A 13,858-nucleotide genomic window follows, 5' to 3' on the forward strand; every position below is an offset into this window, starting at 1 on the left:
GCCTGTTATATTGCACAGAACGGCAACTGCGTCGGATATTCAAACCATTAGGTTCTGCTATGGACTGCATGGCTTCGCGTACAAAAATTTTGCATATTGGCATAGGGGGGGGGGGGAAATGGAGGGATCTTAGAGGTTATGGAAAAGGGCCACTACGTCTGATTTTTTTTTTTTTTTTTTTTTGGTTTTCATATGTTCTATTTAGATGAATATGTATGTTTGAGTTGAAATGGGTAAGCGCCATATCGTACTGTATATATAAACACAGATGGTTATTCAAATATCCTGAAGCAAGTCCGTTATAGATTGTTCCAGAAAATAAGCTATTTGTGCCCATTGAAGTGTTCTAGGAGTAGTTAGAGCTCAATCAGGTTGCCATGGATTATTTCCATTCACACAATTACAGCAAAGTGCTGCTAGTACACATGATGATGGTGTTACGTAAGCATGTTGCCCCGCCTCTCACTTGTAACGCCCTCTAGCGGTATATGTAAAAAACGATCAGTCTTTGTAACATCATCGACGAAGCAGCAACGCCGAAAGGCAAGGCTCAATCCAACTCCCGAAAGCGGAGAAACAATAAAATCTTAAAAATACAAAAAAGGACCGTCACCATTATCGAACCTCTCCATTCTGGTCCGTCGAGCCGGAGACGAATTAGCGAAACTATGGAGAAAAATAAAACTCAAAAAGCCAAAGAGTTAAATAGAATCCGTGGAAGGATAAAGGCGAAACTAACAAGTGTTAAAAAGTTTGTTGAAAGTAGTTCAACGGTTGAAGAAGAAAATAAATTCATATTAAGCTGTCGACAAAAGCTGGCAATTGTGGAAGAAATAAAACAAGAATTAGAAATTTTATTCAAGGATTATTTAGAAATCGACGAAGATGAAACACTTAGCCAGAAGTGCGATCAAGAAATATTGGATATCGAAGAAGAAAGAAACGAATTAGAGGTAAGTTTGAAATGCTTACTCTCTAATTATAATGTTAAGGAAAATGTAATCCATAATATAAATGATCAAAATTCAAATTTGAAAGCCTATATCAATCATATTGAATTAAAAACGAAACTTCCAGAAATTCCCTTACCGCTGTTTTACGGAAAAATGGAAGAATTCAGTAATTTCAAAAATCAATTTATGTGTCTAATAAACGATAATACCGAATTAACGAATGATCAAAAGTTATTTTATTTAAAAGCTGCCCTCCGTGGTGAAGCTAAATTTATAGAAACAAGTGACGATACATTTGAGTCACTGTTTGCAGCTCTCGAAGAACGCTTTGAAAATAAGCGAGCAGTTGTTGATATTCACATTCGAAACATGCTAAAACTAGAAAAATTAAATTTTGAGTCTGCAAAAGGCTTACGAAATATCACAGACACAATACATAAAAGTCTGAGAGGTTTAAAAAGTTTTAATTTAGAATGTAATGACTTAACAAATGCTATATTAGTAAATATAATATTAGAAAGACTTGACAAAGAGAGCAGAAAGGCATATGAAATGTCCATCCAATCAAAACAAATACCTTCATTGAAGGAGCTCTTGCAATTTTTAGAATCAAGAGCGATGGTACTCGATCAATTAGGGAAATACCCTACAAGTAACAAATTTCACAAAGAATTTCAAGGCTCAATAAATAAGCCGAAAAACTTTCTTCATGATGCGAATAAACTAAGTAATGTAAAGCCATGTATTTTATGTAAATTTGAACATCCTTTACAAAGATGCTCTGAATTTTTAAAATTGAGTGTTACTAAAAGAATCGAGCTTTTAGAAAAATATAACATTTGCAAGAACTGTTTGAAATTGCATAAGCCACCCTGCAAATCCACATTCCTCTGCCGAAGCTGTCAAAAATCAGGCCATAATTCTTTGATACATCTGGATCCTAAACTCTTAAGTACGCGCCTAGCAGAGGTAACGCCCCCAGACGCGGGGGAGCAACTTTATGTAAACAATGAACCGTCTGGCTCGTCGAGGTTCCCCCAAAAACTGACCCCTGAGGCTGAGTCAGCGCTTGCAAGTAACTTGAAACTATCTTCAAACCTTCTATGCACCGCGCAGTTATTTATTGAAGACGCATTTGGTCAAAAAATAAAAATAAAAGCCCTGTTGGATTCAGGGAGTTCGGTAAACATAATAACTGCAGATTTGGCCAATTCTTTAGATTTGAAGAGGGAAAAAGTTAATGCATCCATCTCTGGTATTAACGGAGGAGAATTCTTCGTTAAAAATAAAATAACTACTACCATTTTCAGTGAAGACAATGATTTTTCCAGAAGTCTATCATTTTTAATTATGCCTAAAATAACGAATTCAACTCCTTCTAAAGAAATTGATATCTCAAAAGTTAACTTCCCAAGTGAGATAAAACTTGCGGATGAAACTTTTCATATTCCTAGTGAAATTAATGCATTACTCGGATGTGAGTTGTTCTTTGATTTATTGAAGGCAGAAAAATTTAGATCATATGATAATTCACTCTTGTTACAAAATAGTGTGTTCGGATATTTAGTAACTGGAACAATCAACGGCAGAAATTCTCATTTCTTTTCTGGATTAATTTTTAAAAATGATAAGCTGGAGAATTCTGTTAAAAATTTCTTTAACTTAGAATCCTTTCCTGGTGATAATACAGATGATTCAGTCGAATCAAAAACATATGAACAAACTTACTGTGAGGAACATTTTCTTTCCACTCATAAGAGGGATAGTACCGGAAGAAATAATAAATTACCAATAATTGAAGAAAAACGTTCTACACTAGGTGATTCAAAGGAGATGGTGGAAAGGCGTTTAAATTTACTTTGGGAAAGATTAGATAAAAATAAAACAATGGCAATAAAATACAAGGCTTTCATGGATGAATATTTCCAGTTAAATCATATGGAAAGAATTTTAGATTCTCCTGAAATTGCTAGTAGTGAACATTATATTCCTCATCATGCCGTGTTTCGCCCAGAAAGCACATCAACACCCTTGCGTGTCGTTTTTGATGCATCTGCAAATTCTAGCAATGGAGTTTCACTTAATTCCATTTTATTGAACGGTGGAACAGTTCAACAGGAACTATCTTGCATCATTCCAAGATTCCAAACATATCAGTTTGCATTTAGTGCAGATATAAAGAAAATGTGTCACCAAATTTTGGTAGCAGAAGCAGATAGAGACCTGCAAAAAATTCTGTGGAAACCTAACAGATTTTCTCCTGTGAAAACATACAGACTACGGACTGTGACATATGGAACAAAATGTGCTCCATTTTTAGCCACCAGAACACTCAAGGCATTAGCTGAGAAAGAAAAAAGTGAATTTCCTCAAGCATCTGCAGCACTTCTTACTGATGTTTATGTTGACGACATTTTAACTGGTTCAAATAACCTACCAGAAATCAAGGCTTTACAACAGCAGTTAATAGAACCTTTAAGTAAAGGAGGCATGCAACTTCACAAATGGGTTTCAAACCATCCTGGATTATTAGAGAATAATCAAAACTTAAATTTTGAATTTTCAGACTTAACAGTTAAAATGCTCGGAATGCAGTGGCGTCCCACATCAGACATTTTCACGTTTGAAGTGACTGTGAGTTTGAACAACAATTACTCAAAGCGGGAAGTCCTTTCAGTCATAGCAAGACTGTTTGATCTTTTGGGTCTTATCAGCCCAATTATAACCAGCGCCAAGATATTTCTTCAGAGACTTTGGCTACAAAGGCTAAATTGGAATGACCACAATTTCTACAGTCTGAAATTCCCCATAAAAAGGATGCTGTAGATTGTAATACCAATAATGACTTTATGAAAGAAGTTAAAATTTTTTGTGAATTGAATTTACTAACTAATATTTCTAATAATTTTATTTGTAATATTTTAAATTTAAGTAACAACTATACTAAAATTGTAAGTTATCTTTTCAGATTTATTAATCATTTGAAGTGTTCTTCTAAAATGTAAAAAAGGTAAGATAATAATAATGGAAATTGAAGCAGCATCCAACTTCATGGTAAGCAAGGTGCAACCTTCTGAATTTTCAGAGGAAATTAATTATTTGTCAAAATGGCAAAATTAACTAAATTAGTACAAGTTTGGAAAAATTGGAAACGTAATTATTTGAATAATTTACATCTTAGAAACAAATGGCAGTTAACTAAGAATAATGTAAATCTTAATGATATGGTTGTAATCAAAGATCCAGATTTGCTTTCATATAAATGGAGACTGGGTAGAATTCAAGAATTAATAAAAGGTTCTGATGGTTTAGTCAGAGTTGTTGTAATAAGAGTTTCGAATGGTGTTATTAAAAGAGGTATTAGTCAAATATGTTTACTTCCAAAAAATTAATTGGATTTATATGTGTATATGATTGTAAATAATATATAGAGACTTTAACTCATTTGTATAAATGTGTATATATAAGAATTATTTCAGTACTATTTTGTGTAAATTTATATTTAAGAATTATTTCAGTATTTTTTAAATTTGTTTTTTACATTTATTCATTTTTTGTAACAATTCTGTCGAATTTATTGTTATGTGTGAAATTCATATAGTGTCTGAATATTGAAATTGTGCAATTTCAAGGCGGGAGTATGTTACGTAAGCATGTTGCCCCGCCTCTCACTTGTAACGCCCTCTAGCGGTATATGTAAAAAACGATCAGTCTTTGTAACATCATCGACGAAGCAGCAACGCCGAAAGGCAAGGCTCAATCCAACTCCCGAAAGCGGAGAAACAATAAAATCTTAAAAATACAAAAAAGGTCCGTCATCATTATCGAACCTCTCCAGATGGTTATCATCATATTTTTGTTTTGGCCACATATACTTCATTATGTCTCAATTTGGAAACTTAGTATCATCCGTAATAAGCACAGAAGCGATTTGAACATTTGAATTTGGGTATTTTGTTGCAGGAACCCTTAATTAAAATTCAGATACAGGAAATAATTTGAAACCTGCCATAGCCTGATCTCACTGCAAGTGATAGGAATTCAGATTTTCCTTGGTATCACTCGCCAAGCTTTATTTTAATACACAGACACCAATGGATGCTCATGTCTTTGAATCAGGGTTGCCTGTTAACTTTCGCAGAAAATCTTCAGTTATATTTGTCCGATTGGCATTTCTTGACGTAGAAAAAGTGAGACTCGGACAATTATGGTTGTAGTCGCATAAACATTTTGTGATCAGGTAGACAACACATAGGATATCATTCACGGTACATTCATTATGTCTTTTTTTTCTATTGTATAGGGATATAACGTTTATCAAATACACATATAGTCACTCAGAAAAGTATTGGGACGTAATACAAGTTCATATGTTTTTATTATAATGTGTAATTTAAATATATAAATGAAACTAAAAAGTGAAGTATATCCTATTTTGATAAATGCAGATCGTAGTAACTCAAACGAAATTCAAATACTAATACAATTATGATTAAAATTAAAAAAAAACCCATTAAAAATCTGATCATAAATGTATTATGACACTATTGAATAAATTAAGAAAAAAAAATATGAACATGATAATTAATGTCTTATAGAGCCACCCTTGCATTTATGATCTATCACAGAGGATTTCGCAGGGATTTTGTCAATTTTTCACAAAATGGTCCATTGACTTGTTAAAAATATTGTACTCATTGATTTTTTACTGCAAATAATCCCATACATGTTCAATGGGATTAAGGTCTGGATTTTGTGCAGGAGTCTTAATAACACAAGGAAGTGGTATAGGACTCATAAATTGCAAATATCAGCTCCAAAATTTGTCCTAAACAACATAATGGTTTTGCATTTTTTCAGCGACTTATTACCAGATTTTGCACAAAAATTTAATATCTTTGTTTCTCGTCTTTGGTCTGTACGTAACCTTTTACGTGGATACTTTATATCAATAATTATTTTAAAAAAAGAGGCAGTAAATGAAATTTTATCGAAGCGTTGTATATTTCTTAAATTTCATATTTCAAAGGGTTCATATACCTTTTTGACAACTATTTGCGTTTAAATTATATTTTGAAGGCCAGATCAAATTGTAATTCTAAAACAGCAAGAAAGTTTTCCTTATATATTGTATGTCAAATATTGAAGCATTTCTTGTTTAATTTTGTTTTTATTTTAATATGGTTAATATTTTTATGCATTCCAAGCTTCTCAATACTTTTTTGAGCGACTACAGGTTATCTAGACATTTGTAAATTGTTCCATCTTATTAGCTGTCTTAATTGAAAATATTGAGAAGTAGTTGACCAACGCTTTTAAATCTATTTACCTTTCCACTGCACACTTTATTAAGCACATGTTGAGTTTATGATCTCAAGTTTATGTAAAATACTGTTAAATTATTGTACTTGATGTCTGTGATTGCATTTAATAAGAAGATTTGTCTGCTTTCCAAATCTTTGCTCAGTTTACATCTATATGTTAGACTCGGTGTTAACTGCTAGTTGCTTTTGAGCAATGAATTCTGGTATACCCTATATACAAAGTTGCACTATTTCAAATTGTTCATGAATTTAATGGACATCGTATATTATTGCGATTCTTCATCTACTTATTGCTGCATTTGATTAGCATTCATTTTTTGAAAAAATTATGAAGATTTTGATATTTCCAAAGCTCTGTTTGGAGTACGAATGATTTTCTTATATTTATTTCCTTTTTGGTTTTTTACCCCTGTATGGACAGTTTTGTGGAGCCTAAAAGGTTAATTACTCGTAAAATAATACTGAAAACTTGAAAGAATACTCGTGGAATTAAATACAGTGGCTCCCAAAATTGAGTATACACTATATTCTTTTTGATCTCAACATTCCTATTTATGGCTAGTATTTATAAGAACGACAAAATATACATTAACAAAAATATTAGGCTAAAAATCAAAATGGAGGAATCAATAATATTTTTATTACAGTAATTTTTATGTCAAAGTTACAAATTCCACAGTCTCAAAATTGAGTATACATCTTGCAAAATCTGTATACAAAAAGAGAAAAAGATAAATTAATAATTTGTTGCATATCCTTTTGCATTTAGAACAGCTTGTAAACGGTGTGGCATTGAGTTGACAAGAATTTGAGTTGTTTCGCCGGGTATTTTTGACCATTCTTCTTGTAATACTCTTTTTAAGTGTTCCTTCCCCTAATATTGTGTTTTTGAACTGATTTTCTTAATTCTGCCCTCAAATTTTCAATCACATTGAGATCTGGAGTCTGAGGAGGGGTGTTCAATTGCAATTTACAATTGTAAAACAATCATAACTTAACTATTTTAGCTGTATGCTTCGGGTCATTATCTTGTTGAAACAAAAAACTTGACCCTAAACTCAAATTCTGGGCAATTTGTTTTAAATTGTTCTTCAATATATCCAAATATTTGATTTTGTCCATGATTCCATTAATGAAAACTAAATTTGCCACTCCTTTTGCAGACGCACAGCCCCATACAAGAAGTGAACCACCTCCATGCTCGACAGAAGCATTGGTCTTTTTAGGAAGAAGTTCAGAATTAGCCTTTTTCCAAACATAACATCGACCATCACTACCAAAAATATTGAACTTACTTCGTCACTGAATATTACTTGAATCCAGAAGTCCGGAGTTATTGAAATATGACTTTTAGCAAATGAAATTCTTTTCTCTCCATTTACTTTGGAAATGAATGGTTTTGTTCTGGCTACGCGACCATTATAATTTGCTTTTCAGATTACTCTTCGAATTGTTTCTTCAGAAACACACTTTCCAATTGTTCTTGAAGTAAATGTAGCAATTTTTGTAGCATTCACCTTAGGATTGTTTGCTACCTCTCGAATAACTCTTCTCTTGGTCGTGACACTGAGGATTTCTTTTCTTCCTCTTCCAGGTTTATTAACAATTTGGCTATACATTCTATACTTCTGGATAATTTTTTGAACGCATCCGTGACTGCGGTAAATTTCCCTTGCAATTTCTCGTAGAGATTTACCATCTTCAGACAATCGAATAACAAGTTTCTGAATTTCAACATTTATTTCATTTCTGGAGCTCATTATGATAACCAAAACGTTTGTTTTCGCTTGGAAATCAATTAAATTGCCAATTAAAGTAACAAAACTATTTTACTTATTCATTTGAAAATAAATAATAATAGTCAAGGCGCATATTTTATAAGGTGTATACTCAATTTTGTGACTTTGGAATTTGTAACTTTGACATAAAAAATACTATAATAAAAATATTATTGATTTCTCCGTTTTGTTTTTTAGCCTAATACTTTTGTTAATGTATATTTTGTCGTTCTTATAAATATTAGCCATAAATAGGAATGTTGAGATCAAAAAGAATAAAATTAAAGAAGAAAGAGTACAGTGTATACTCAATTTTGGGAGCCACTGTATATCAAATAAACAAATATTTGCTAAATATTTAGTTAACTAACGAACAATAAAGAGCAAGCCAAAAGCATCTAAAATTATATTAGTTTATAACGGTATACACATATTGATTAAAATTAAATTTCAAATTAGATGATAATTTTTTATAATAGATATGAACATCACTAATTGTGGAAACTGAATCTTACGAATACGCTAGTTTCAAAAGGGAAAAAAGTAACAGATGTATTAAAATATTAAACCCAATTAAACCCAGCACCTACGTTAAAAAGAAGGTTTATTTTTCTGGATTAAATGCAAAGAAATCAGAAATACGAGAGCTGTTTTTTTTTTTCTTTTTCCCCGAGCTTTTGATGGACAGTAAAAAAAAAAAAAAAAAAAAAAGGCAACAGAAGAGAACAAAATGAATTTAGTACCAAAAGTATGCTCAAACACAATTACTTTTCGACTTAATTACCATGAAGATTCCGGCATTTATCATATTGGTGGATCAGGTTTCCGATACCCTCTTCGAAGAACGTTACCGCCAGTGTTGTGAGATGGACCATAACATCCCTTCGAAACTTCTCAATAGGCTGGAAGTTTTGGTCTCTTAGCCAGTTCTTCAATTCAAGGTAGAGATGAAAATCACTTGGCTCTAAGCTGCGTTCTTAATGAATAAATACATGGATGAAAGCCCGTTGCATCCGAAGATCTTGTTCAACATATATAGAAAGTGATTATGCTATGTACAAAAGTTATGTAGAAATACATATCACTTTATACATAACTTTTGTACATAACATTTGATAATAAACTCGTTTTTTTTCCCACTATTGTTTCTTTTTTTATGGTTCATCGGAGATTGAAAAAAAAAATTACTATCATCAACATGTATGAGAATAAAATTTTTTGATATGTAATTCTGGAAAATAATTAGGTTAAAGGAAAAATAATTTGAAGTTCAGAGGATCTTGGCTACCACTGAAATATTTTTTATTTGAATTCGCCCGTAGTTAGAATTTTTCTCTACTTTGCCCCTTGAATTTTTTTTTATTAACGTAATGCTAAAGTATCGTCAATAGTTCGAATTTATTTTGGTTACTTCGATATCAGAACTAAAAACTGTAAATATATATATATATATATATATATATGAATGGATTTCATCAGTTAAATACTTTTGTCTGCTGCATGTATTGTCTGCTGAGTGATCAAAAGTGAATAATTTTTTTAGCTCTAAATTCACTCGGAGACTTTCTATTTGTACAATGTATTCAATCAAAATAGATCTCAAAATATTTTCTTTTTTTATAATGAAAGCTTTGTTAATTGGCTATTTTGAAGGGTTTTTTTAATACAATTGTTGCTTCAAAAGAATGCACTATCTGTTTAATCCAATTATTAAATTATTCATTAATATAAAAAATATTAATGAATGCTCAGTTATAATTTCATATATTAAAATGCTCTGCTATTTAATTATTATGTATCATTCATGAAAACTGAAATAAAAAAAATTAATATTCACTATCATTTTCATATTAAAATTCTTCGTTTTCTCTTAATTGTCAACAGCAACAAATAAAAACACAAAATTTAAATACTCCAATACATCAGAAATTGATTGAAAAATTAATTACAAACTTCTATCTTTCTAGACATGAAACAAATTGTTAAATAAAAGTATATAAAAATATGATGTTACGAAGCATAAAAATATGAATTAAAAGCAAATTTGTATTCGAAATATTTAAATAAAAATTCAAAATGAAACAATCTTTCATTAAATGCCAGCTTTCAATTGAAGTATTAAAAAGTATTTCCGTGTGTCAGTGATCGAGTTTTAGACGAAACAATGCACCTTCAAAGGCTTAAAAAAGCTATATTTTTCTGTAAAATAAACTGGCATGTTCTTATGAATTTTGCATTTAATAACTGCTATTTAATTGATGTAAATACTATTACATCATGAGAATATCAAGAAAAGGAATATTGCTTTCGTTAGTTGACATGAATCAAAGACCACCTTGGTAATATTATAATATTATGGAGATAAATATCAGATTTATATTTTTTTTTAATTTATAATTTTAATACGATTTTTTTTTATATTTTGAATTGTGTCTTTAAATGGTTAAGGACTATCTGACCACATACAAAATGTGTGAACACTTACTTTAGTATTCGTGCATTATATTAGAAAGAATGAATGCGTATTTTAGCAGTCTTATTCTATGTCAAAAGGAATATGGAGAAGTGCATTCTAAATCCCTTCGGATAGCTAGATCTCTAGAAGCGTCTAATTTGGAAATCTATTCATACAAACCTGGATTTGGTGATAGCTAGTTTATGTTACCGATGTTGCAATAAATTTTTATCTGCTGCATTCATTCTAATTTCTTACTTTGCGCCTGTGAGTTGGGTCTATAATGCTTATATCATCTGTTTTATTAAAACCAGACATGTTTGCGTGTAATATAATCTTGCATGTAATATAACACCTCATGTTTGTGTGTAATATTATCTTGGAAATGCTTTCTTTTAACTCTTTAGAACCCACAAATGTATATTTGCACCAATATTATCCGTTAAATTCATTACAAATGTATATAGCCTATGATATATGACCTATACAAGTTCAGGCTTTGGTATAATAACAGAAATTTCCATGATGAAAGAATGAATAATTTATTTTGTTATATCTATAAATAGATGAGCTATGATATTTTGAAATGAGAAAATAATTATTGTTAATTTTCAGGAAGTATTCATTGAAATCCCTAGCGTTGTATTTGAAGTCAAAGCTTCTTAAAATATTAGTCCCGACATCAAATAGAATCGTACAGAATAATACTGGGGAATGTTGAAAACTCTTCTGTTAGAATCCTCAATATTTGTAAGTAAACCTTATCGAAAAAAAAATTGTTTTGATTGAAAAAAAATTGAATTTAACTGTAAAAAAACTATTTTAAATTAACTAACCATTTATTATTAATGAACTGTCATTTGCATATTTATTCTCTCACTTTGAGCTTGCAATAAAAAAAAAAATTCTGTAGTAGAAAATATTTAAAGCCCAGTATTTAATAACTCTAGAATAGCAAATTTTAGTCCCTTAGTCAGTCAAAAAGATGTAGTAGAAAAAAAAATAGTTTGATATTATTCCTCTGTACAGAGACAAATCGGAGCACACAAAAAATACAACCTTTTTTACTCGCGATATGGAGAGTAGGGTTTGACGGTTTTCCAAACCCGGTTTTAAAAAATCGGTTTTTTAAAGCAAATTTGCCACATTCGAAAACCGGTTTTCCGGAACGCCTAGATATTCCAATTCTTCAAAATAAAAATAAAAAAAATAAATAAATAAAATTAAAAAAAACGGTTGGGTCCGATTTGTCTAGCCGATGGGGTCTTAAGGCGACAAGATGCGAAATTATTAACAAGTATAGGTATATTTGAATTTCTGTTAAATGAACTACAAAATTTGAACACTGAAATAAGTTTGAAATTATTGTATGCTTTAGAAGAACAAATTCAAGAAAATAGAATTAACGACTCTTTTGCTGTATTCGCACACTTCTAGTTCAGGGAAGAAATCTTGTGTACATTCTACAGTTTCAAAAACCGAAATTATTAAGTTATCTGGAAAGATATTGTCTAGAATATTTCCAAATTCTTATGTAGAAACCGATTCTAATGAAGAGCAAATCGAAGAAACTACTCGTCAGAGTAATGTCTTTTTAAAAGAAGCCATGGAAAAATCAATTCATAAATTTCTTGAAGACCCTGAAGAAAAACTTGTAAATTCAAAGACATTGAAAGCTGAATTTTCATTATTTGAGGCAACGAATAAAAGAACAAAAATCTTAGATTTGTTATTTGATGTCATGAAAACTATAAAACTAAGCTCAGTAGTTAGTGAACGAGTATTTTCAATTTCAGGCAATATTGTGTCCAAAATTACTTAGCTTTGAAACTTAACCGCCATTCAGTCGATATTTTATGTTTTTAAAATCTTATTTTCTTAGGAGAAATTAAAATTAGTGAAAACAATATAAATATTATTTAAAAAATTTTTTATTTTTTTTATTTTGTGTAAATAATACGTATATGTAATCTTTAATTTTATTGAATTTGATACTGATTTCGTTTTTTGTTATTTTATATAAGTTAGAGAAAATATTTTTCCCTATTCTATTTTTTTTTTTTTGACAAAAATTCGAAAACCGGCTAAAACCGGGTTTTTTTGGAAATATGGAATTCGAAAACCGGTTTTCCAAAAAGTCGGTTTTTGTATAAATCCTAATGGAGAGGGACATATTACGGAAATAGCAAAACATCTGATGGAATCTAATTTTTGGGCGCAGTTTTTTCAAGCATCTCCCCTGGAGATTGAAAGCATTGAAAAGTAAATAACTTTTAGGTAAGGTCACCAAACAAGATGAGAAATAGTTTTTTTTTTTTTTTCCTAGCATCACGTCATCGTGGCATTTAATTCGTACCTCACCGTTATTTTACATGATTTAAAATTAAACAAATAAATTTATTCTTGTCGCAAGAATAGGGATAAAATACCCGATTGATAATTGCTTATTTGCTTCTACGTCATCTTAAATCACGTCACAATATTTATTATTTGTAATTTCCACTGATCTTTCTTTTATTTTTGATAAAAATAATTCCGCCTTTATTCTCATTCTAGTTCAAGTTTTTTCTAAATGTTATTGGCACTTTTTTTTGCTTGCTAATAGGGATTTAAAATTAATGAAAATAATCAAAATCATCTTTTGAACTTATTTACATCATTTGTATAGGAAGCATGCATTTTCCCCCTCCCCTTTGTCTTCTCAGACTCTTAGCAAAAAAATTGAGCAAATTTAGATATATTCCAAATATTTCTTGAGCGATTCATTCCTTTATCGCGAGATATCTGTTTTGGCCATCATTCAAAGGATTACTTTAAACGTCCGTAACTCGATTTTCAGGACCGTAGCTAGCGGTAATCTGCTAAACTGCTGACTGTGCTGTTGCCGGATTGCGACGCATTTGGAAAAACTGAAAGATTTAGCTATTTCTTTTTGTATGTTTCCAAAATATCCTGTTATTCCAAAAAAAAAAAAAAATGGTTTATACATGCGAAAGAAAATATCTCTTTAGCATTGAGAATACTCGAATTTGCTTTTAGCATTTATTCGACAGCGATTATTATTATGATTTGAGATATGAATTGTTTGATTTTAATACAAAAAAGAAAGAAAAAACAACTCTGAAACTAAAGGCTGTTCCAATATTAAATTTGTCATTAAATTAAATGAAAGATTTATTAATTATGGCGAAGAAGAAGTCTATATTGAAGAGGAACATCATCTTCAGAAATGTGCAGGAGTTTGATTAATTATAATATTTAATATAAGTTTTTTGATAATTAGTAATTATCATAATAATTAATAATCATACAACCATTTATCACTAATACAAAAAATATTGATTACTA

This window comes from Argiope bruennichi, chromosome X2 (assembly GCF_947563725.1).
Source record: "Argiope bruennichi chromosome X2, qqArgBrue1.1, whole genome shotgun sequence".
Taxonomy (NCBI): domain Eukaryota; kingdom Metazoa; phylum Arthropoda; class Arachnida; order Araneae; family Araneidae; genus Argiope; species Argiope bruennichi.